Source organism: Stomoxys calcitrans, chromosome 4 (genome assembly GCF_963082655.1).
Source record: "Stomoxys calcitrans chromosome 4, idStoCalc2.1, whole genome shotgun sequence".
Lineage (NCBI taxonomy): Eukaryota > Metazoa > Arthropoda > Insecta > Diptera > Muscidae > Stomoxys > Stomoxys calcitrans.
This window is the reverse complement of record NC_081555.1, coordinates 115,893,965-115,921,695: the sequence shown is the minus strand read 5'-3', so window position 1 is coordinate 115,921,695 and position 27,731 is coordinate 115,893,965. Positions and strand designations below refer to the sequence as shown.

Below are 27,731 nucleotides of genomic sequence, written 5' to 3'. Positions count from 1 at the left end.
GCTCTAGAGGACGCAGTTCTTATCCGATTTGAATGGAATTTTGCAAGACGTGTTTTGTTATGATATCCAACAACTGTGCCAAGTATGGTTCAAATCGGTTCATAAACTGATATAGCTGTCATATAAACAGAACTGGGGACTTGACTTCTTGAGCTTCTAGAGGGCGCAATTCCTATCCGATTTGGCTGAATATTTGCATGTAGTATTTTGTTATGATATCCAATATCTGTGCCATGTATGGTTCAAATCGGTTCATAACCTGATATATTTAGCTGTCATATAAACAGATCTGTGGACTTGATTTCTTGAGCCTCTAGAGGTCACAATTAGTATCCGATTTGCCTGAAATTTTGTACGACGAATCCTCTCATGACCATTAGCATACGTGTTTATTATTATTTATTCCATATAAATCGATCTCTCCATTTTACTTCTTGAGCCCCCAAAGGGCGCAATTCTTATTCAAATTGGTTGACATTTTACACAGTTCTCCAACATAAAATATAAATGTGGTGCAAACCGGACCATATCTTGATATCGCTCTAATAGCAGAGCAATTCTTTGCTTATATCCTTTTTTGCCTAAGAAGAGATGCCGGGAAAAGAACTCGACAAATGCGATCCATGGTGGAGGGTATATTGTATAAGATTCGGCCCGGCCGAACTTAGCACGCCTTTACTTGTTTTTTTTTTTGGCGTAGAGACAAAGCTTATAGAAATTGAAATAAATCGGCTATGATTTACATATAGCTACCATATATAAAATAAATTTAGAGACTATGCTAACGCATTTATTAACCGATCATGGGTCAATTTGGCTACATACACTTTGTACAGCCACAAAGCGATATATTGGGTTGCCAAAAAGTATAGTCGGCGTTGACAAATTTTTTCACAGCTTGTGACTCTGTAATTGCATTCTTTCTTCTGTCAGTTATCAGCTGTAACTTTTAGCTTGCTTTAGAAAAAAAGTGTAAAAAAAGTATATTTGATTAAAGTTCATTCTAAATTTTATAAAAAATGCATTTACTTTCTTTTAAAAAATCCGCAATTACTTTTTGGCCAACCCAATAATAACATGCTATGAATGAAAGTATATATCTAACCGCATCGTGTGGTGGTGGAAATAAAAATAATAAAATTTTCTTAGTTTTCTACGTTGTATTGGATTTTTTTCTGTAACCCTGCTCCTACACCCTTATATATCATAACTATACACACACACACACACACACGTTATTGTAACTATAAATTTTCTTTCTGTTTTTCTTTACAGTTTTCTCAAATACTGCATTAAAAGGCTTGCATTCAATTAAGGTAGGTTTATAATTTCACATGTATCACAAACATTGATTGCAGACCAAACGTTACTGCTTTCAAAGATCAATAATAATAGAAGTATGAAAGGGTAAGAAAAGATAAATACTCCTCTTTGGATATACAATCAAAACGTTGTACAACAAAACTGATTTGGTAGATACCACAAATGTGTGGTTTTACAACAATGTAATTAATTTTATAAAAAATCTTAAATTGTGGTGTAAATTTCCACGAAAAAATAATAAAAAAAACAGGTTAAAGTGTGCTAAGTTCGGCCGTATCGAATCTTGGGACCCCACCAAATTTAGTTGAAGGGCATAACTTTAATCTGCATACCAAACTTCTGTCAAACCAGCAAAAATTAAAGGTCTAGGAAACGAACAAGGATCATAAGTTGACCGGTTTACATGGTAACTATATCAGGTTAAAGACTGATTTGGACCGTATTTGGCACAGTTGTTGGAAGTCGTAAGAGAACACCGCATACAAAATTTCAGCCAAATCGGACAAAAATTGCGGTGGTAAGGACTCAAGAAGTCAAATCGAGAGATCGGTTTATATGAGAGTTATATCAGGTTTTAGACCGATTTGGACCGTACTAGACACAGTTATTGGAAGTCATAACATAACACTATGTGACAAATTTTAGCCAAATCGGATAAAAATTAAGGCTTCCAGGGGCTCAAGAAGTCAAATCGGGAGATCGGTTTATATGAGAGTTATATCAGGTTATAGACCGATTTGGACCGTACTAAGCACAATTGTTGAAAGCCATAACAGAACATTACGTGCAAAATTTCAGCCAAATCAGACAAAAATTACGGCTTTTAAGGGCTGAAGAAGTCAAATCGGGAGATCGGTTTAAATGGGAGCTAAATCAGGTTATAGACTGAATCGAACCGTACTTTACATACTTGTTGGAAGTCATAACAGAACACAACATGCAATATTTCAACCAAATCGGGCTCAAGAAATCATATCGGGAGATCGGTTTAAATTGGAGCTTAATCAGGTTATAGACTAAATCGAACCGTACTTGACTAGGTTACCACTGTGTACTTGAACCCAAATTTTAATACCATATTCGTGTTCTGGTCTCCAATACCTTTCATGTGATACCCTTATTGTGCCCATCGGACCACTTTCGGATATGGGTGGCGTTTTTGGGGTAAAGGGAAAGGTCCGCCTCCACCTGATATCTAAAAATTATACAGCCTATGTTTCCTTCCAGACAAACGTACACAATCTATGACAATATTAAGAAAATTGGTTCAGCTAAGTATCATGTAGTCATAATGGGTCTAATGGATTTTTTGAGGGGTGGCATGACCCCTTTACTTCGATCTGATTGTGTATGCCAGATTCGAAATCTACTCCCGAAAACCTTTCATTTGAGCCCCATCTTGAAATTAACGTCCAATATGTCTATTTGGGGCAGTTTTCGGGTTTGGGCGGCCTCAAACTCAAATTTTAATACCATATTCGTATTCTACTCTCCAATACCTTTTATTTGATACTTATATTGTCTCGATCGGTTCATTTTTAATTTTGGGTTATGTTTTTGGCATAAGGGAGAGGGACGGACCCTCTTCTTTCCGATACCAAAAAATTATATAGCCTATGTTTCCTTCCAGACCAACCTTCACAATATGCTAAATTTTCGAGAAAATCGGTTCTGCCGTTTTTCAGTCTATACGGAACAAACAAACGGAGTCCCATATAGCAGTGATCGGCTAAAGTGCCCACTTTGGGCGTTTTTGTGGGGGTGGGGTCACCCCCTATATTTCGACATGAATTTTTATGCCAGATTCGTTATCTACTCCCCCATACTTTTCATTTGGTATCCATATTGTCATAATCGGTACACTTTTGATTTTACGTGGTATTTTTAGGGTAACGGTGGAGAGTCGCCCCCTTACGTTATAAAAAAATTATAAAGCCTATTCCTACTTCCTGACCAAATTCGTAATCTACTTCCGAACACATTTCATTTGAGTCCCATATTGTCTTGATCGTCAAATAAACCTATTTTAAAGGGTTTTGGGGCTAGGGCGGCCCCCCACGTACTTGGGCCCTACTTTTATTATGAAATTCTTTCTCTACTCCTGAGTATCTTTCATTTGAATCACATATTGTTCCGATAGGTCCACTTTTATTTTTGGGTAGTACTTTTGAGGTTAGGAGGAGGGTCCGCCCCCTCCCGTTATCAACAAATTTTATAGCCTATGTTTCCTTTCAGACCAACCTACACAAATGCAAATTTTTTTTTTGCCCATGAACATTCCACTAAGGGACAGGGGCAAAATTCTCACATATCAATGAGTGCAGTCCGATTCAAGTTTAAGCTCAATGATAAGGGGCCTCCTTTTTATAGCCGAGTCCGAACGGCGTGCCGCAGTGCGACACCTCTTTGGAGAGAAGTTTCACATGGCATAGAACCTCGCAAATGTTGCCAGCATTAGGAGGGGAAAACCAGCGCTGAAAATTTTGTCTGATGGTCTCGCCAGGATTCGAACCCAGGCATTCAGCGTCATAGGCGGACATGCTAACCTCTGCGCTACGGTGGCCTCCAGACCAACTTATACAATCTGTGAAAATTTCAAGGAACAAACAAACAAACCGACAAACAAACATAAAAACAAACAAACCCAGATTGATGGGAGTCTAAGACGAATATTTTGAAGTGTTACAAACGGAATGACAAGATTAGTATACCCTCATCCTATGATGGTGGGCATAATTAACAAAAAAATATTTCATTGCTGGCAATCATAAAAAATTAGGAAATAACAAGGACAATTTTGCTAAAATTAGATTTTCTTAGAGAATATTTGCAATTGCTAATCGCTAAAAAAATGTTATACATATTGTTATACGGATTATATGGGAGCTACATCAGGTTAAGAACCGAGTTAAACTATACTCGGCACAGTTGTTGACGTTCTATCTAGAACACTTCTTGGAAAATTTCAGGCAAATCGGATGAGAATGCCTCCTTCTATTGCCATAAGAAGTCAAGATCCGAAATCGGTTAATATGGGAGCTATATCAGGTTATGAACCAATTTTAACCATACTTCGCGCAGTAGTTGACGGTCAAACCAAAACTCCTCGTGCAATATTTCAACCAAAGCCGATAATAATTGCGCCCTCTAGAGGCCGCCGAAGTCAAGATTCGAGATCAGATTATATGGGAGCTATTTCAGATTATGAAACGATTTGAACCATTCTTGGCGCAGTTTTTGAAGTTAGAACAAAACACTTCATTCAAACTTTCAATCAAATCGGATAATAATTGCGAACGTATTTATGCAAATAGAACGTATTTATGCAAAATTTCAAGAACCTTTATCCATTCGAAAGTTAGCGAGCTTTCGACAGACAGACAGACGGACGGACATGGTTATATCGATTTAAAGTTTCGAGACTATTAAAAATATACATACTTTATAGAGTCTTTGATGAATATTTCGAGGTGTTACAAACTTAAAGAAGAAATTAGTATACCCCCATCCTATGGTTTAGGGTATAAAAATAAAGTAAATATATTTCTTGCAATTTGAAAAAAAATTAAATCTCTCCATTTCTTGTCTCTGTATCTTTTAAAATGCTGCATTTAATTTTCACATTGTATTAGCTTAAAATATATTATTCTCTCAAAACTTATCTTGTATTCTGCTCCATTCAACCATCCATAACACAATGACAACATAATTGCTTTGTTGTGTTCATTTAAGAAAAATAAAAAAAGTAATTTATACGGTCTTCACATTTGTTGCAGTGTCACATACCAATTTATCATAAAATGGAAGAAAATGATTGCTCTTTCCTTGGTCCTGCAATATTTGCAAAGGTTTCTAAATGTTCTGCATTGAACTGAACTTAAGGATAGTGGGCAAAGAAATTAAGAAACATGTTTTACACTTTGTCATGGAAGAAATGTTATGGTCAAGGGCAAGCTCAAGTTCAGCTGAGATTTTTTAAGTGTTGTAGTAATTTTAATACATACAGTGGCACAGAAGAGTCTACATACCCCACTCAGTGTACGAAAAAGTTTTTTTTCAAATGTCTTTCGTTGCTAAAATTGTTTACCATGGTTTCAGGCTTTCTAATTAGTTAAAAATTTTTGAGTAAATTTTTATCTAAACTATAATAAACTATACGTAACTGCTATTCTTGTAATGGTATGTAGACATATCTGCGCCACTGTATAGGATTTATTTGTTTCGCATCAAGCATTTGATTGTACGTTGGTTTGTGGTCATTGGGTGCGTATGAGTTACTTTTGTGGTATCTACGACTGATGCACATTCCACATACGCCACATTGTACTAATGGTGAAATTTTAAGCTATTCAAGGTGAGGTCATGTGAACAGCTGAGTACTATTTATACCCTACACCACTACTGTGGTACAGGGTATTATAACTAAAGTGAATTAGCTTGTAACACCCAAAAGGAAGAGAGATAGACCCATTGATAAGTATACCGATCTACTCAGAATCACTTTCAGATTCGATTTAGCTATGTCCGTCTGTCCATGTTAACTTGTGTACAAACTACAGGTCGCAATTTTCATCCGATCGTTTCGAATTTAGGTATGGGCATGTTTTTCAGCCTAGAGACGAAGTCTATTGAAGTTGGAAAAAATCGTTTCAGATTTGGATATAGCTCCCATATATATGTTCGTCCAATTTGCAGTAATACTGCAATAAAATGGTCATTTATTAACCGATTCTCTCGAAATTTGTCAGGGAGGATTTTCTTGTAACTCTCGAAATTACAGGTGAATGTCATTGAAATCGGTTCAGATTTAGATATAGCTCATATATATATATATATATATATATATATACATATATATATATATATATATATATATATCATATATATATATATATATACATATATATATATATATATATATATATATATATATATATATATATATATATATATATATATATATATATATATATATATATATATATATATATATATATATATATATATATATATATATATATATATATATATATATATATATATATATATATATATATATATATATATATATATATATATATATATATATATATATATATATATATATATATATATATATATATATATATATATATATATATATATATATATATATATATATATATATATATATATATATATATCGCCCGATTTTTACTTCTAGAGTCACAGCAAGCGCATTTATTGACCAATCTTCCCAAAATTTTGTACAACACCTTTCTCGACGACTACCATAATATCTGAGAAGATTGCTAGGAATCGGTTCAGATTTGTGTATAGCTCCCATATATATGTTCGTTCGATTTGCAGGAAAAATGCAATAAAATGGTCATTTATTAACCGATTCTCTCGAATTTCGGCAGGATGGATTTTCTTGTAACTCTCGACATTACAGGTGAATATAATTGAAATCGGTTCAGATTTAGATATAACTCTCATTTATATATATCGCCCTATTTTGACTCTTGGAGCCACTGCAAGCGCATTTATTGACGAATCTTCCCAAAACTTTGCACAACGCTGACCTCGACGAGTACCACATTATCGGAGATGTTTGCTAGAAATCGGTTCAGATTTGTGTATAGCTCCCATTTATATGTTCCTCCGATTTGCAGTAATACTGCAATAAAATGGCCATTTGTTACCCGATTCTCTTGAATTTTGGCAGGGAGGATTTCCTTATGACTCTCGACATTCCCGGTGAATTTCGTAGAATCGGTTCAGATTTAGATATAGCTGTCATATATGTATATCCCCCGATTTTCACTTCTAGAGCCACTGCAAGCGCATTTTTTGATCAATCTTGCCCAAATTTCGCACAACGCTTTTCTCGACGAGTACCACATTATTGGAGAAGTTTGCTCGAAATCGGTTTAGAATTAAATATAGCTCCCATATATATGTTCTTAAAGTTTTGGGTAATTTGCAATAATGTCATCATTTGTAAACCGCAGTTATTACAGTTTGAACATATTTGCTCGAAATGTGATACGGATTGTTTAATAACCCATCTGAAAACATTCGCCGAGGTCCATCAAAATTGTTTCAGAATTAGACATAGCTCCCTCTTTGTGCCTATAGGGAAGGTGTAGGGTATTAAAAAGTCGGCACCGCCCGACTTTTGCCTTTCCTTATTGATTTTTTCTATATCCACCACCATAGGAGAGAGGGTATACTAATTTCGTCGTTCTGTTTGTAACACCTTGCATATGCTTCTACGACTCCATAAAGTATACATATTCTTGATCGTCATGTCATTTTAAGTCGATCTAGCTATGTCCGTATGTCGGGCTGTGTGTCGAAAGCACGCTGACTTTCGAAGAAGTACAGCTACTTTTTATACCCTCCACCATAGGATGGGGCGTATACTAATTTCGTCATTCTGTTTGTAACTACTCGAAATATTCGTATGAGACCCCATAAAGTATATATATTCTTGATCGTCGCGACATTTTATGTCGATCAAGCAATGTCCGTCCGTCAGTCCGTCAGTCCGTCAGTCCGTCCGTCCGTCCGTCTATCTGTCGAAAGCACACTAACTTCCCAAGGAATAAAGCTAGCCGCTTGAAATTTTGCACAAATACTTCCTATTAGTGTAGGTCGGTTGGTATTGTAAATGGGCCGTATCGGTCCATGTTTTGATATAGCTGCCATATAAACCGATCTTGGGTCTTGACTTCTTGATCCTCTAGAGTGCGCAATTCTTATCCGATTGTAATGAAATTTTGCACGACGTGTTTTGTTATAATATCCAACAACTGTGCCAAGTATGGTTCAAATCGGTTCATAACCTGATGTAGCTGCCATATAAACCGTCTTGGGTCTTGACTTCTTGAGCCTCTAGAGGGCGCAATTCTTATCCGATTTGAAAGGAATTTCGCACGACGTGTTTTGTTATTATATCCAACAACTGTGCCAAGTTTGGTTGAAATCGGTCCATAACCTGATATAGCTGCCATATAATCCGATCTTGGGTCTTGACTTCTTGAGCTTCTAGAGTGCGCAATTCTTATCAGATTGGAACGAAATTTTGCACGTGTTTTGTTTTGATATCCACCAATTGTGCAAAGTATGATTCAAATCGGTTCATAACCTGATATAGCTGTCATATAAACAGATCTGGGGACTTGACTTCTTGAGCTTCTATAGGTCGCAATTATTATCAGATTTGCATTTGAAATTTTGTACGCCGGATCCTCTCATGACCATCAACATACGTGTTTATTATGGTCTGAATCGGTCTATAGCCCGATACAGCTCCCATATAAATCGATCTCTCTATTTTACTTCTTAAGGCCCTACAAGGCCCAATTCTTATCCGAATGAACTGAAATATTCTGCAATGTTCAGTATTCAATTTATTTATGTTCCGAATCGGACTATAACTTGATATAGCTTCAATAGCATAACAGTTATTATTCATTATTCTTTGCTTGTCTAAAAAGAGATACCGCGCAAAGAACTCGACAAATGCTATGCGTGGTGGAGGGTATATAAGATTCGGCCCGGCCGAACTTGGCACGCTCTTACTTGGCATGGCAACAAAATAAGCAACATAACAGTGTTATAATGATGAAATTACAAATTTAGATCACATTTGAAGAAGATAAATTGTAAAACAACTATTTTTTTTAAACCCTTTAAACTTTGACATTAGAATTCACAGCATTTGCCAATTAAGGCAGTTTCTTTTGAAGTAGATTTTTGTTGTTGTGCTAATGACGCTACCTCTTAATGGTACCATGCTATTTAATTAAAATTTCAAATTGTTTCATGCATCCTAGCTTTACATATTTTGCTTACAAAATTGTTACCACAAAGTCCCTTATTCAACAACATAAGGTTTAAATAGTTATAAAGTTTACTTCGTTTTATTTTCTGTCCCTCAAATCCTACACTACATTCCATATCATAGCCACTCAAACCTAATTGAAAGTATTAATTGTTTTACTTTGTTTCTTTACAGTATTCTCAAATGCTACATTGAAAGGCTTCCCAGAACATTCAATTAAGGTAAGTTAAAAATTTCATAAACATCATGTTTGTGGTCTAACACAAACATTGATAGAATACCAAACGTTTATGCTTTCAAAGAGCAATAATAATAGATATGAAAGGATAAGAAAAGCAAACTGATCATGTTTAATTACAATTCCTTGGAATTTCATCATATTGCTGTACAATGAAACTGATTTGTTTGTTTTGCAAATGTGTGGTTAACAACCATGTAACTATTATCATTTTAAAGCCTAAAATTGTGTTGAAAATTTCGAGGGAAAACGTTTAGCAGAACTGAAAACAATTGGGTTTGTAACTACAAGGAAAATTTTACAGAAATTTTTGTAGAGTATATGATCAGAATCCAAAATTCGCTAAAAATTGTTAAAGATGAAAGACAAGAAAATGATTTTTTGGGGTTTGTAAAAATGGTCCGTCAGTCTAAAACAAATTTTAGTCCCTGGGTTCTCAACCTAGGTGGATCTCCAGGCCCACTCTCTCCTCTAGCTTTGATTCATCCATGTAACATGATCTTACAGATGACAATACTAGGGTTCCGTCAGTCCAATACTGTGCCGCTGGCAGCAGTGCTTCGCACTCGATCTCAAGTGTTGCCTCAGGAATACGATCGGAAACATCTGCCCTTCCTTTGAGGTTTCCTATCGTCACTTCGATTATACCGCGATGGTATGAGCTGCTCCCATCCCCAATCTATTCTCCCATCGCCTTAAGTCTTATAGCCGCAGTGGATGCCTCACACTTAATCTGTATTAAATGGGTCGGATATCTAGAAAAGTATCCAGTGCCTTGGTGGGCGTGGTCCTCATTGCTCTGCCTATGCTACGACAACATGTTCTCGGAACCTATTGTATGGTCTTTATTTTGTCCCTTTTTTCCTTAGCAGTCCACCAAACTTCTTAGGCGTAAGTAAGTATTGGTCTAATCACTCTTCTGTAGAGCCAGTGGACTATCCTCGGATTTAGGCCCCATTTGAAGCCTATGGCCCATCTACATAGTGCCAAACATCTGTGAGCCTCCTCATGTGACACTTCCAATTAAGTTTCCTATCCAAAATCATTCCTAAGTATTTGACCTTGTCAGCTGTCGAAATCGTTTTATTGAGGAAATGTGGTGTGTCAAATTGGCCCACATATGTCTTCCTCGTGAACAGGCATATTTCAGTCTTCTCTGGGATAACATTGAGACCCCTAACTCTAGTCCAGTCATAAGCCATATATATACGATCCTTTCGGCCCTTCTGCAAAGCTGGTTCGGATCCTTACCTTTAAGAGGCATTATAACATCGTCTGCATAGCAGGCGGGTTCAAATCTCTCCTCAGTCAGCATCCATAATAGGTCATTTATGGGGGTCACCCATAGGAGTAGCGATAAAATGCCCCCTGTGGCGTGGCCTATACCCCTTTCTCGCTTATATTTATGCCATGGGACACGCAATTTATCCACATGTTCTTTAGCATATGGTTTATCCAGTCTCTAAGGGCCGGGTCACCCGGTACTGGTCTAAGGATTGGATCAGTCCGCACATTGTTAAAAGCCCCCTCGATGTCAATGCATACCGCCAGTGTGTATGTTTTGGCATCGAAGGATTCTTCTATTTTATGCACAACCTCGTGCAGGGTAGTCTCCACCGACCATCGCTTTAAATTTTTACCGAAGTTCTCGCCAGGATTCGAACGCCTGCGTTCAGTGTCATAGGCGGACATAGGCTATAGTGGCACGAGTTCAATATCTACATTCGGGGCGAAGCGTATTCACCCTATAAAGATATAAGAGTTCGGCTAGTTTACATATCTTATATATAAAATTCCATTTGTGTTTGTTTGTTCCGTATAGACTCAAAAACGACTGAACCGATTACCTTGAAAATTTCACAGATTGTATAGGTCTGGAAGGAAACATAGGCTATATAGTTATTTGATATCGATCGGGAGGGGGCGGACCCTTTCCCTTATGCCAAAAATACCACCAAAAAAAAAAAAAAATGAACCGATCGGGACCATATGGGATTCAAATGAAAGGTATTCAACAGTAGAGTACGAATTTCATAATAAAAGCTAGGTCCAAGAACCTGGGGGGCCGCCTCAGCATCAAAACCCCTTAGAATTGGTTTATCTGACGATTATGACAAAATGGGACTCAAATGAAAGGCATTGGGGAGTAGATTACGACTATGGTCAGGAAGTTGGAATAAGCTTTATAATTTATTGATAACCGAAGGGGGCGAACCCTCCACCGTTACCCCAAAGACACCACCCAAAATCAAAAGTGGACCGATAAGGACAATATGAGTATCAAATGAAAAGTAGGGTATCAAATGAAAAGTAACGAATCTGGCATACAAATTCATGTCGAAGTATAGGGCGCCACCCCACGCCCACAGAAACTCCCAAAATGGTCACATTAGCCAATCACGGATATATGGGACTCGGTTTGTTTGTTCCGTATAGACTGATAAACGGCAAAACCGATTTTCTCGAAATTTTCGCATATTGTGTAGGTTGGTCTGGAAGGAACCATAAGCTATATAATTTTTCAATATTATAAGGGGAACGGGCCCTCCCCTTTATGCCAAAAATGCCACCCAAAATCGATGGTAGACCGATCGGGTCAATATGGGTATCAAATGAAAGGTATTGCAGAGTAGAATATGAATATGGTTTAAGAATTTGAGTCTATGTACCCATCAGGCCACCCAAACCCCGAAACTCACCCAAACAGGCTTATTGTACGTCCATGTCAATATGGGACTCAAATGAAAGATATTCTGGAGTAAACTTCGAATCTGGCATAAAAAATCACAAAACCACAAAAAAGCCTCTAATGGGCATAAAAACAATTTGTCTGGAAGGAAACATAGGCTTTATAATTTTTAGATATCGTATGGGGGGGAGGGGCCTTCCCCTTACCCTAAAAACGCCACCCAAAACCAAAAGTAGACCGATGGACACATTATGGGTATCAAATGAAAGGTATTGAAGAGTTGAATACGAACCTGGTGCTAAAAATTGGGTCTAAGTACACAAGAAGTCGCACTAATCCCAAAACTTCTAAAAGCAGACAAATTGAAGGTCCATATCAATATGGGTATCAAATGAAAGCTACTGCGGAGTAGATTACGAATCTGGCGTACAAAATTAGATCGAAGTGTAGGGGATCACCCCACCCCCCAAAAACGCCCCAAATGGACATATGACCCATCATGACTATATGAGACTTGGTTTGTTTGTTTGTTCCATAGAATCAAAAACGGAATTTTCTTAAAATTTTCCAATTTTGTGTAGGTTTTTGTGGAAAGAAACGTAGGTTTTATAATTTTTAGATTTCGGATGGTGGCGGACCCTCCTCTTACCCCAAAGACGCCACCCATATCAAAAAATGGTACGATGGGCACAATAAGGGTATCAAATGAAAGGTATTGGAGACCAGACAACGAATATGGTATACAAATTTGGATCCAAGTACCCAGCGGGCCACCCAAACCCAATACTCCTCTAAACTGATATATTGGAAGTTCATGTCAATATGGGACTCAAATGAAATGTATTAGGCAGTAGATTACAAATATGGCATAAAAAATTGAGTCCAAATAATTGGAGGTCACCCAACCCCCAAATACTCCCAAATGTGCACATCAGCCGACCATGGCTAAATGGAATTCAAATGAAAGATATTTGGGAATAGATTACGAATATGACATTAAAATTTGGGTTCAAGTCTAGGTGGTGCTTTTCCTCCTAAAGATACGTCTAATAGATGAATTGTCCCATTATGGTAATATGGGACTCAAATGAGAGGTATTTGAGAATAGAAAATGAATTTGATATCCAATTTTGGAGTCAAATGTTTGGGAGTACGTCCTTAAGCTAAACTTTCCGACTGTGGTAATATGCAGCTCAAATCAACGTTATTTGGGAGTAAAGGACGAATTTCAATCTATTTTCAGGGCAAATTGCAGGTGGCCGCCCTAGCCCCAAAACACCCTCCAAACGGTTCCTATTTACCGACCATGGCATTTTGGGGCTCAAATTGCAGAGATTTGGGAGTGGTGCACGAATTTGATATCCATATTTGAGCCGAAATGTCTGGGGTGTCATCCCTCCCCTAATAAACACTTCTCAATACCTTAATTTTCAAGAACACCAGATTTCGAATATTACCAATATGTGATTCGTTCGAAATTTTTTAAAAGCTGTTTAGGGTGGAAATTGATCTATTTACGGGACAAAGACCCTGGAGTCTACCATATCCTCAAACAGAACTTATACACCCATCGTGCTATTATGATGCTCATATAAAATGTACTTTAAGGGCTGGGTGGCCACCCCACCCCTGAAATACCCCCTAAATAGAAAATATTAACGGTACAGTAATATAGGACTTAAACACTCCGGGGACACTGGAAACTGTGGGTATGCCTCTAGCGACATGTAAGTAAGCTAAGGCCAGGGCCGAAGGGCAACGAATGATAAATGATCACAAAGAGGGGGCTGTGAGCATTCCAAAACTATGTGGCCTCATCTAGACTTGAAGAGGTCTACTGCGTTGCTCTCATTGGCTAGAACAGATGTCTCAGTCATTGTGTTCGTCATGACAGGTCACTGTCTAATCGGAAAACTGAAGGCTGCCAGCAACGACTTTAGCAGAAGCTGTGAGGACATCGAGGAAGAAGAGACTATAGAACACCTTTTGTGTGTGTGTCCCGCACTATCAGTTAGAAGAAGTTCCACTTTAGGTTCTCATTTCTTTGAGAAGTTATTGGGCTTTTTAAAGCGATCTGGATGGCTCAACAGTAGGGATTAGAAGGCATCTTCTTTCCTGTGGTATCACAATGGACGAAAACGTCTAAGTGAGTCTGATGGCAGACGGCCACTTAAACCTAACATAATAAAGGACTCAAAAGAAATGCTTTTGGGAGTAGAGTAAAAATTTGCTCAGGAACCGAGCAGGGGCAAACTTCCCACACATCAATGAGTGCTTTCCGATTTATGCTTAAACTCAATGATAGGGAACCTTTTTTATAGCCTAGTCCAAACGTCGTGCCGCATTGCGACACCTCTTTGGGGAGAATTTTTAAATGACCTTGCTTGACATGGAACCACGCAAATATCGCCAGGGATAGCCACCGCTTTAAATTTTTACCGATGTACTCGCCAGGATTCACACGCCTGCGTTCAGCATCATAGGCGGACATAAGCTACAGTGGCACGAGTTCAATATCCACATTCGGGGCATAGCGTCTCCACCCTAAGGGGCGTAGCGTCTCCACCCGCATGGCCAAACCAGGCCATGCGGAGCGGGCCTGGTTTGGCTAGTTTACATACAAATGTCATATAGACTGATCCCCCGATTAAGGGTTTTAGTCCGGATTTATCTTTCAATTTCGCTGATATTTGAGAATATAAGGCATACGGCCACTCGATACCTGAATCAAATACAATCCATATGGGCCATATATGAATATTAATGTGGATTTACTATAGTTATAATAAAATAAGACAATAAATAAATCCATGGTGGTGGGTATCCAAGTTCGCCACCGCTTAACTTAATGCGTTTTTACATGTTTCCATTTCGATTTGATAAAAACTACCAGTTTTTATTTGGTTCTATGACACTTTAATGCTAAACCATTTTAATTAAATACCACATTAGCAAACATTAAACATGCATACATGTCATATGAATTCCCTTGAAAGGCAATAATGAAATCCTTTGAAATGCAATAACAATCAAAATACATTAAATTTATGTGACTTATTTGTTTAATATCTTTGAATAATTGTTCAACCAGGTATTAACTATTAAATAAATAATCTACTACTCAGTGCATAAATCAGCTTTTTTATAAAATGCATGCAAAATGAGTGCTGACCCTATAAAATCACTTTTTAATTTATTGAAAGTTTTTCTGATACCCAGTTTTGTTGAATCATGTCTACGCTTTTTATATTTTTAGATTTTATTAAGTTGCTACTTTTTATTGAGGGTGTTGCTGTTTTTATTCGAGCAAAGTTTTCATCGGATGTTTACTTTCCTGTGTGGCCGCAGATAAGTTCATTAATTCGTTTGCTTTTTGTTGCCTTGATTCCGTTGCGCTCTTCTACCAGCAACTTTACTAGTTTTGTGCTTTGAACTCTGGACATACAAATAAAGGTGCATAAGTAGGTAGATAGCTGGCAGTGGGAAAGTGTATTTGAAGCAGTCTTCTTTGAATAGAGGGGGAAAAATTGTATCCAATTACATTGTCTTGGCCCTAATGAGGATTCATTAATTTTTATGTTGCCTTGTCTGTTGTTGCTATGGGTGGTGAGTGAGTGAGTGAAATTTAAATGATCTCTAGTTAATTTAGGTTTGAAAATAGCACAATTTAACGTTTAAGAGCAAAACGCCACGCTTAAAGTTTATTAATAACAATAATAGTAATACTAGCCATTATAATCAGTACATGCGTGAAGGTATTATTTGATGCACAATGGCCGAGTGAAGCTATATGAAACTGAAATGTGAATTTTGAATATAAAATTTCCACATTTTTAGCGAAATAATAATTTTCGGAGATTTACCATGGAAAGGAACGACCCCTAACACCTTTTGCGTTTTCTTTTATGGCCGCCTCTTTGGTCAGACTTCAATCTATTGGGTCAGACTTCGAATCCAGTCTAATCATTTGCCTATGATCGTAGTTTGTGTCATTGATATTCATTCGAACATAGGCCTAGTCCTCAATACATTGTGGACAGGAGGCGCATTATGGATGAGACGCTCTGCCAGGATTTGTTAACCATTTCCGAGTGGGGTAGAATGAACAGAGTATACTTTAACGTACAGAAGACGCAGTGCTGTTTCTTGTCTCACAAGCGATTCACTGATCCACTACAATCGTCGATATCTTGCAAATTGCAAATTTTGCCAATGAACATTCCAGTAAGAAACAGGGGCAAACTTCTCACATATCAATGAGTGCAGTCCGATTCAAGTTTTACCTCAATGATAAGGGGCCTCCTTTTTATAGCCGAGTCCGAACAGCGTGCCGCTGTGCGACACCTCTTTGGAGAGAGGTTTTACATGGCATAGTACCTCACAAATGTTGCCAGCATTAAGAGGGGAAAACCACAGCTGAAAAATTTTTCTGATGGTCTTGCCAGGATTCGAACCCAGGCGTTTAGCGTCATAGACGGACATGCTAACCTCTGCGCTACGGTGGCCTCCAATCGTCGATATCTATCGACGGTATAGATATTGAGCAGTCGGATGCTCTCGATGTTATGGGCATGAAGATATAATGCGATGTCCGTTGGTCAAAACACGTATGCGAAGTGTCAAAAGAAGCATTCAAGTGTTTGGTCTTGCTTAAGAGGTGCAAGAAATATTTCACCTCTTCTGATCTTCTTAATATCTATACTACCTACATCAGGCCGAGGATGGAATATTACTCTCATATATGAACAGAAGCTCCAAAATCATCCTTGGAGCTACTTGACCAGGTTTCAAAGGAGAGCGATGATGTTGATTGGGGACAGTAGAGTGTCCACTCTATTGCTTCTCTTGAACATTGTAGGAATGTGGGTAGCGTTGTATTGCTCCATCATTATTTTAATAGCTGGGACATTCTTCTTCTTATTCCTGTCGTTAGGATGTTCACCAGGAATACAAGACTTGCCAGGAACTCACACCCGTTTGTAATTGATTGGCCAGTCGATCGAACCATACATTACCGAGATAATTAATTTTTCGCCCGAACCATTCGTATGTGGAATCGAATTCCTGGTAATGTCTTTCCTACCGACATTGACATTCGGAAATTTAAGAGGAATATCAATAACCACTACTCCCTCTTTCCCACCTCCAACCTTTAACTTTCCTAATTGGAATCGCAATGCACTGCATATATAGGAGACATCCCGTGCGTGTTGGTTACGTGAAGAAAAAAACACAACTCGAAGTTCATACGACACCTATATTCTCCATATATTTTACGAAAGATTTTTCTTTCAAACACTCCAAGTACTGCCTCATCTGCTTTCGCAAGTACCCATGCTTTGGAGTCATACAATGGCACGGGAGGTTTCAGTGTCGTGAGATGGCTTTGCTCCTCAACTGCTTTCACTCCCATGGCAGCAGATTGTACGTACCGGATTGATCCGATGAATTCCTTCATCGGCAACAACAACAACAACTGCTTTCTTAATTGAAAGTGGCATCTGTTAGCCAACATTATCCTTCGTTTTATTTCCAAACTGGCATCCTTTGTTTCGGTTACGGTAGATAAAGTTGCTGACTATCTCACAGTTGTAGTTTCTAACTTTCTCCATTTTCTTTATCTGATCGGGTTTACAGGCATTGTGGGAGTTGATATCATTCATTTTGTCTTATAAGCATAAACTGCCACTGTAAGGTGAGGTTAGATTTAAGTGGCAGTCCGCCATCATACTCACTTAGACGTTATCGACCATTATAATACCACAGAGACAGTAGAAGAAAGATGCTTTCTAGTTCCTAAAGTTGAATTCCATTTTTAAAGCCCAACATCTTGCGAATGTTCACATCCACTAAATCAGTTAAGTTCTCAAAGAAATGAAAACCTAATCTGCCAATACGGGACGCATATACATCAGATGTTCTAAAGTATATTCTTCCTCGACGCCCAAAGGTCGTAACTTGCAACCGGCAGTCTGTCAGCATGTTTTCCGATTAGACAGTGACCTGTCATGACAGATACTCTGACCGAGACGTCGGTTCTCGCCAACGACAGGAAAATGGTAGACCTCTTCAACTCTAGATTAGGCCACATTATTTTGGAGTGTTCATAATGAGTATTCTCTGTGAGCCTGCACCCAGAACAGGTGAATTTTGATCGATTCAGCCATCTCTTTAAGAGATCTGTGACAGTCGAGTGCGGTTTTTGTGTTCTGAAATACGTTCTCCAGGGATTCAATGGCTGCCTAGCTTTCTGCGAAGATTTGTATGCAAGTCGTCGTTAAGACATAACATTTTAGCCATTCCACCACTTCTTTAATTGATAGGATCACTGCTTGATATACACCTTCCCGATATGATCAGTTCTAGTTCTTCAAAATACAACCCAAAGTCCAATTAGTCGTCTCATTTGAAACCATTCATATAGATATTTATGTAACTTCTAATCGGTTCTATCCCAAATAGTGGTCCAGTATTTTTTTCTCAAAAGGCGGCTCAGGCAATATGTAATCCCCACTGCCTGGAATATCGGCCATTGTGTCAAGGATAACACAGTGTCTGTAGGGAAAGCTTTCATAGCCTCACAGCAGTGGTTGCACCAATGTTCGGAGGCATTAGGTGTGGCATAAAATTCAGTGCGGCTGTTATGCACAAACAAGCCATCCCTTGAATCCGGTGAACTTTCTAAATGCCGTCCACCAAACCACAATACCATATATTAGCATTATAGGCCTTACAACTGCAGTTTATAACCAGTGCATGACAAGCGGTCTTCCGCGACGATGGGTCACATAGACCGAAACGAGCTTGCTTGCCTATCAGAGCTTGACGAGGATCGCCACCTCCGCAAGCAAATGTGGCTACAAATATAACAACCTCCTGCTTGTTCCTGGTTATAAAGCTCGGTTTGTTTTCTTTATTACAAATAATATATTCGATAAGCAGCTCACCCCTTTCTTTGATATCTAAACATTCCCCTTTCAGTTCCTATAATGTGGCTCATTTTCCCTGCAGAGGTGGCTTCAACCAGCAACTTAAGGCTGGATATTGGGCCCTATGTAGACGGGCCGTAGGCTCGAAATGGGGCCTGAATCCGAGGATAGTCCACTGGCTCTACAGGAGCGTGATTTGACCAATACTTACTTACGCCTCTGTAGTTCGATGCACTGCTGTGGAGAAAAAGTGCAACATTAGGACCATACAACAGATTTATTTATTCATTTCATTTCATGCAATGCGAAGCCATCAGGCCTATAAATAATCACACTATGCATAAGACGTACTTTTTCTAACAAAAGTTAAACAAGTAAAAGCGTGCTAAGTTCGGCCGGGCCGAATCTTATATACCCTCCACCATGGATCGCATTTGTCGAGTTCTTTTCCCGGCATCTCTTCTTAGGCAAAAAAGGATATAAGAAAAGAGTTGCTCTGCTATTAAAACGATATCAAGATATGGTCCGGTTCGGACCACAATTAAATTATATGTTGGAGACCTGTGTAAAATTTCAGCCAATTCGTATAAGAATTGCGCCCGTTGGGGCTCACGAAGTAAAATAGAGAGAACGATTTACATGGGATCTGTATCGGGCTATAGACCGATTCAGACCATAATAAACACGTTTGTTGATGGTCATGAGAGGATCCATCGTACAAAATTTCAGGCATATCGGATAATAATTGCGACCTCTAGGGGTCAAGAAGTCAAGATCCCAGATCGGTTTATATGGTAGCTATATCAGGTTATGAACCGATTTGAACCTTATTTGACACAGTTGTTGAAAGTAAAAATAAAATACCTCATGCAAAATTTTAGCCAAATCGGAAAGGAATTGCGCCCTCTAGAAGCTCAAGAAGTCAAATCCCCAGATCTGTTTATATGACAGCAATATCAGGTTATGGACCGATTTCAACCATACTTGGCACAGTTGTTGGATAGCATAACGAAATACTTCGTGCAAAAATTCATTCAAATCGGATAAGAATTGTGCCCTCTAGAGGGTCAAGAAGTCAGGACCCAAGATCGGTTTATATGGTAGCTATATCAGGTTATGAACCGATTTGAACCATATTTGGCACAGTTGTTGGATGTCATAACAAAACACATCGTGCAAAATTTCATTTCAATCGGATAAGAATTGCGCACTCTAGAGGCTCAAGAAGTCAAGACCCAAGATCGGTTTATATGGCATCTATATCAGGTTATGGACCGATTTGAACCATAATTGGCACAGTTGTTGGATATCATAACAAAACACGTCGTGCAAAATTTCATTCTGATCGGATAAGAATTGCGCACGCTAGAGGCTCAAGAAGTCAAGACCCAAGATCGGTTTATATGGCAGCTATATCAAAACATGGACCGGTATGGCCCATTTACAATACCAACCGACCTACACTAATAAGAAGTATTTGTGCAAAATTTCAAGCGGCTAGCTTTACTCCTTCGGAAGTTAGCGTGCTTTCGACAGACAGACGGACGGACGGACAGACGGACGGACATGGCTAGATCGACATAAAATGTCACGACGATCAAGAATATATATACTTTATGGGGTCAGACGAATATTTCGAGTAGTTACAAACAGAATGACGAAATTAGTATACCCCCCATCTTATGGTGGAGGGTATAAAAACTACTCAGAGAACATGGTGTCTTGGCATAGGCGGAGCGCCCACTACGGCACCGGAGACTATTCTAGATATCCCATTGACATACAGATAAGTGAGAGGCAGCCACTGCGGCTGTAAAATTGCCATAAGGGCAGTAAAATTGCCATAAGGGCAATAACAACCAGGACGGTAAGGTCACGAACGGTATTGCAGTGTAAGAAGGAGATTAACGCCTTCTCTGAGGATGCCAAAATCCGCATCGTTTGGGTGCCGGGCCATAACGGAGTAAGGGGAAATGAAAGGGCAGACGATTTGGCGGAGAGGGCCAGAGAACTGCCTTCAATAAACGAGGTTTCAGACAAGGAGACAGCCTATCGCGTGATCTCTTTAATATCCTGCTGGAGAAAATTATACGAGATGCAGATGTGAATAGATATGGGACACTAATCACAAGAGAGCACATGCTACTCGCCTATGCCGACGATATCGATATCATAGGTCGGTCACTGGAAGTAGTAACTGCAGACTTTGCAAGAATCGAAACGGAGTTAGTAAAATGGACCTGGCTGTAAATGGAGATAAGACGAAATGGATGGTTTCAACTCCCAAAAAACCTTGCACAACCGAGCAGATAAAGAAAATGGAAGAAGTTGGGAACCACAACTTTGAGATAGTCAGTAACTTTATCTACCTCGGCACCGCCGGAACCGAAACGAATGACACCACTTTTGAGATTAAGCGAAGAATAATACTGGCAAACAGATGCTACTTTGGACAAAGTTAGCAGTTTAGAAACAAGCCCACCTCTCGACAGAAGACTATACACTATACAAGACACTGATACTACCCCTGCTGTTATATCGTTCTGAAGCATGGGTACTTGTGAAAGCCGATGAGACAGTACTTGGAGTATTTGAGAGAAAGATTCTTCATGAAATATATGAACCAGTTTGCGTTAACGGAGAATATAGGCGACGTATGAACCACGAGCTGCATGAGCTGTATGACGACGATAGCATAGCTACACTTATCAAAATACAACGGCTGCGCTGGCTAGGTCATGTTGTCAGAATGGATGAAGAAGCTCCAGCAAAGAAGTCTTTTGAAGGCAAGCACGGTGGTACACGCAAACCGGGAAGACCAAAAGACCGATGGAAAGATCAAGTTGTGGGAGACACCTCGAAACTTGGTGTCAGAGATTTTAGAATGAGCGCAGAAGATCGAGGCGCTTGGAATGCTATTCTACGTTCGGCTAGTGGAACACATATTCTGCCATGGCCAATTAAAGTAAGTAAATTTGAAGACGATCGAATGAAAATTGCGACCAATTAGCATGGACAGATGGACAGACAAACGGACATAGCTAAATCGAACCAGAAAATGATCCTGAGTCGATCGGTCTACTTATCAATGGGTCTGTCTCTCTTCCTTTTGGGTGTTGCAAACAAATGCATTGAGTTATAATACCCTGTAAAACAGTGGTGTTGTAAGGTATAAAAAAGTCTGTTACAAATAAGCCCAATTTTGTTCCCATCAACTACAACTTAGAAACAATTAAGACAAAGTATTCCATAAATAAAATTTAAATATTTCCATGTGTTTATTGATTCTAAGAATATTTAAATATCATTTTTTTCCGAAGCATTTGCAAGTTTTGTGTTTTCTTTATTTTATGCTCATAACCTTGATACTCGATACAATAGAATATTTGTTTTCTTGGGAATGTTATTGAACTTGATTATTTTTAAAGTATTTGTTTCATAAAGAGTAACCCAAACTCCATTATCCTAAACAACATATTTGATTTCCTTGAATTTTTCCATTTTTCAAATACTTTCCTCTTTCCATTTCAATAAAAGGAAGAAAAATCCCATTTTATTTGTCAGTTATGCTGGGAATTTTTGCAATTCGCCGCTTATTGCAAGGTCGCGGAATAAAATTTAGTGACAACATGGCATGGCGGAATGTGGAAAAAATAAAATGAATGAAATCCTTCATTTAGTCATTGAAATTCCATTGTTAACTGTAGTCATGGAAATTTCTGGTGAAATTTCTTTCATCGTTGTCGCCAAAGCTCAAAAAAAAATAAATTTGCCCTAACAGTACGTTGCTCATTTCAACGCCAGCAACCATTCTAAAGTGACAAATGAAGCAGAGGAAGAGGACAATAATGAACCAAACCAACACCGCTTGTGTCTCAATGTCAATGTTCAATGTCCGTCTCGTCTCAACTTGGTATGGTAAATAATTCCATTTTTAAATTCCCTTTTGTCGGTATATGACGTCAAACTCAAGTCTCAAGTGACATTCAAATCATTGGCAACCACTTTTAACCATAATAGTGTTTTTGAAATATTTTACCGCAAATAATCCCACAATAGCCAATACGTAGGAAGAATTTTAAAACGCAAATTATGCAAATTTACCAAAAATATCACAAAGCGAATATTCATTCGGATCAGAAGGATTAGGAACTTATATCAAAGACCTCTGAGTATTTCCAAACAACATATTGCCCGAACCAAGTGCTTTAGATGTCTATCACTCCTAAAACCCCTAAATTACATGTTTAATGATCTAAGCAATGTTGCCAAGTAACTCCAACACCACCTAGAGTACGAATAGACCGATCAGACGAATGAATTTGAAATTAAAATATGAATCTCACACCAAAGGAATGCACCAAACCATTCATTGGTAACTGTTTTTGATGAACTCGTGAACCCTTAATACACATGATGTTGTATTTCAAGACAACCGTAGAACGAGACACTGAAGATAGATTAAAACGAACAAGTTGCTGTTGAGTAAATAATTTTGAAAAACAACCACCTTTCAGTGAGATATGAGAAATTACCCTGCAAACATTTTTAATCGCCAAACAATCTTCAGCGAATCTTCTAGAACAAGGTTACGATCGCTGATGAGCTCGCCTAAGAGTCATAGGCGATTTCCCCTTCGTGAGGAGTTGTGTCCTCAAGACGAATCTTCTGGAAGAGTGTTCCGCGAATCTTCCATGTGAGTAGGTAAAGAGTAGATTAGGTTAGGTTCAAGTGGCAGTTTGCAATCAGATTCACTTAGACGTTTTCATCCATTGTGATACCACAGGAACAGAAAAAAGAAGAAGATGCTTTCTAATTATTACCGTTGAACTATCCAGATGGCTTTAAAAAGCCCAATAACTTACGAATGTTCACATCCGATAAATCAGACAGGTTTTCAAAGAAATGAGAACCTAAAGTGGAACACCTTCTAACTGCTAGAGCGGGACACACACATAGAAGGTGTTTTATAGTCTCTTTTTCTTCGATGTTCTCACAGCTTGTGCAAAAGACGTTGCTGGCAACCTTCAGTCTGTCAGCATGTTTTCCGATTAGAAAGTGACATTTTCATGACGGATACAATGACTGAGACGTCTGTTTTAGCCATTGCAACCAAACCAATAGAACTCTTCAAGTCTAGATTAGGCCACATAGTTTTGGAAAGCATGCAGCCCCCTCTTTGTGACCATCTATCATTCGTTGTCCTTCGGCTCTGGTCCTGAAAACTTAGCTTCTATGTCGCCTGAGGCTTACCCAAAGATTCCAGTATCCCTGGAATGTTTAGGGCAGTTTCTAATCTCGCAAGCTCATCCGCTTTACAATTCTCTCAGATATCTCTGTGGCCCGGCACTCAGAACATATGAATTTTGAACTGTTCAGCCATCTCGTTGAGAGATCTGCGACATTCGAGGGCGTTTTTTTTCCAGAAATACATTTTAGGCATTTAATGACTACCTGGCTCTCTGAGAAGATATTTATGCCAATCGTAGTTGTGGCATTATGGGGGCCATCGTAGCGCAAGGGTTAGCATGTCCGTCTATGACGCTGAACGCCTGGTTCCGAATCCTGGCGAGACAATCAGAAAAAACTTTCAGCGGTGGTTTTCCCCTCCTAATGCTGGCAACATTTATGAGGTACTATGCCATGTAAAACTTCTCTCCAAAGAGTCGCATTGCGGCACACCGTTCGGACTCGGCTATAAAAAGGAGGCCCCTTATCATTGAGCTTAAAACTTCAATCGGACTGCACTCATTGATATGTGAGAAGTTTGCCCCTGTTGGAATGTTCATGCGCATTTGCATTTGCAGTTATGGCCTTATATCTTAGCCATTCCACCACTTCCTTAACTGCAAGGATCTCCGCTTGATACGCAATGCACTGGTCGAGTAACCTTTTTGATATGACCAGTTCTAGATCTTTAGAGTACACCCCAAAGCCCACCTGGTCGTTTAGATTGGAACCATCCGTATAGAAGTCTTTATAACTTCTGTTGTCAGGGATACCGTAGTTCCAATCGGTTCTATCAGAAATAGTGGTACAGTACTTTTTACAAAAAAGCGGCTCAGTGTAATCCACACTGTCTGGAAAATCGGATATTGTATCAAGGATAACGCAATGTTCGTAGCTGCCACACGATCAAAGAGAAAGCTCCCTTAGCCCCACGGCGGTGCTCGCAGTAATTTGTCTAGCCACAGTTTTCAGGTACATAAGATGTATCATTAAATTCAATGCATCAGATGGTGTCTGCCTCAGTGCGGCTGTGATGCGCAAACAAGCAATCCTTTGAACCCGTTGAGTATTGAACGGTAGGTGGACTTTTAAAGCGCCGTCCACCAGACCACAACCCCATATAGCATTATAAGTCTGACAACTGCAGTATATACCCAATGCATGACGCGCGGTCTAAATCCCTTACTTTTACCAATGGGTCTTGGACGAATATTTCGAGGAGTTACAAACGGAATGACTAGATTCGTATACCCCCATCCAATGGCAGTGGGTATAAAACGAGCTATCTTAAAATAGCTTGAGTTTTAGGTAAGAGGTATCCCAATTTAGTTTGGAGTGGTTTATGTGGTAGGGTATAGTAGTGTTACATAAAATTGTTCCTGTCATATACGGTTATACTTTGAGGGACGGAATGGGAATTTTACCAAAGTGGTGTAAATCTTAAGAAACTATTTTCTTAAAAGAGATATTTTTAATGAAAATTTCTGTATGAAAACATATTAGTGAAAAATTCTCTAAAGATGAAATTTAGATCGGCCCACATCGAAATTATTATTTTAAAGATATCCACTTCGTCACTCCATCGCAATTTTGGTTTTCCCCTTTTGCAATTTCTTTTATGCCCTAGCCTTCAAAAGACTTCCTTGCTAGAGCTTCTTTATCCATTCTGACAACATTCCGAGCCAACGCAGCCGTTGTATTTTGATACGTGTAACTATAATATCGTCGTCATACAGCTCTAACAGCTCGTGGTTTATACGACGCCTTTATTCTCTATTAACGCAAACTGGTCCATATATTATACGAAGAATCAATTTCCCAAACACTCCAAGCACTGCTTCGTCTGCTTTCAGAAGTACCCATGCCTCAGAACCATATAACAATACGCTGATACTACATCAGTGTCCGGTATAGTGTGATCTTCGTCTGTCGAGAGGTGTCCTTGCTTCCTAACTGCTTACTCAATGCAAAGAAGCATATCTTGCCCGTTTCGATTACGGCGGTGCCTAGGTACATAAAGTTTCTGACTATCTCAAAGTTGTGGTTCCCAACTTTCTCCATGTTCTTTATCTGCTCGGAGACCATCCATTTCGTCTTATCTCCATTTACTGCCAGACCCATTTTCACTGACTCTCTTTCGATTCTTTCAAAGACTGCAGTTGCTACTTCCGATAATCGACCTATGATGTCGATGTCTTCGGCATAGGCAAGTAGCATGTGTTCTCATGTGAGTAGTGTGCCATATCTATTCACATCTGCATCTCGTATAATCTTCTCCAGCAGGATATTTAAGAGATCATACGATAGGCTGTCTCCTTGTCTGAAACCTCGTTTGGTATTAAATGGTTCGGTACAGAGTTCTATTAATTTTGAAGGGATACCAAACTCAAATATGTCTTGAAATATCTTTGAACGTATAGGGGTATCGAAAGCGGCTTTGCAGTCAACAAAGAGAAATATCTTTGAACGTATGGGGGTATCGAAAGCGGCTTTGCCGTCAACAAAGAGATGGTAAATGTTGATTTCTTCTTCTCGGGTCTTTTCCAGGATTTGGCACAGTGTGAATATCTGATCTAGAGTGGATTTACCAAGTCTAAAGCCGCATTGATAGGACCCAATTATCTCATTGACTTTAGGTTTTAATCTTTCACACAATACGCTCTAGAGTATCTTGTATGCGATGGGGAGGAGACTTGTTCCTCTGTAGTTGGCACATTCCGTCTTGTCTCCTTTCTTGTGTACGGGACATAGTATGCTGAGGTTCCAACCATGGGTTATGGGTTCTTCTAGCCAGATTGCGCAGCCATACGCCTTATCAGCGTTTAGCCTCCGGTCTTAAATAGTTCAGCGGGTAACCCGTCGGCACCTGCTGCCTTGTTGTTCCTCCGTCGGATCACTACTACTTAGACCTCATTCTGAGTAGGAGGCAAACAGTCTGTGCCTGCTGCCTTGTTGTTCCTCAGTCGGGTCACTCTTCTTGAACCTCATTTTGACTAGGAGGTAAACATTCTATAACATCATCAGCGATTGGTTCTGCGGTATCCTCTTTGCCGCCATCGTCGGTCACTAGCAGTTTGGTAAATAATAGTCGTCCTATTTTATTATAACTCCACTCCTATATCCATAGTTATATCTGAATAGGGAATGGTCTGGATCATATTTGATTGAGGTCCCGAGAACTCATATACAGGGAACAGTTTCAGCGAAATCAGGCAGGTTTTTGTGGGATTATGACCCTAAATTTTAAGATCGGTCTATATGTCAGCTATGTCTATATAGTCTGATCTGGATCATATGTGGGTCGGATGTCGGGAGGCTTAAAACGACTCAATTTTTTCAAAAGTCAACGAAATCGGGAATTAAATAAAACTGTTATGGGCTTCAGATCCTTAATCGGGAGATCGGTAATATGGCAGCTTATTTATTTGGCCCGTTTAAGAACTTAACCTGCGTTTCAGCTCAGTATCTCAATTTTTGAAGGCAGTGGCGGAA

The 27,731-nt window shown here is 39.0% G+C and overlaps 1 protein-coding gene across 3 annotated transcripts in view; it reads left to right on the top strand.

Annotated features, from left to right (window-relative positions):
* LOC106081960 (uncharacterized) overlaps window positions 1-27,731 on the top strand; it is a 612,487-nt gene that overhangs the window by 188,029 nt on the left and 396,727 nt on the right. For all 3 annotated transcript variants that reach the window (XR_009398108.1, XM_059367731.1, XM_059367730.1), the window contains 2 exons: window positions 1,276-1,316; window positions 9,329-9,375. The gene's annotated coding sequence lies outside the window, so the exon portion shown is untranslated. The remainder of the gene's footprint in view (window positions 1-1,275; window positions 1,317-9,328; window positions 9,376-27,731) is intronic.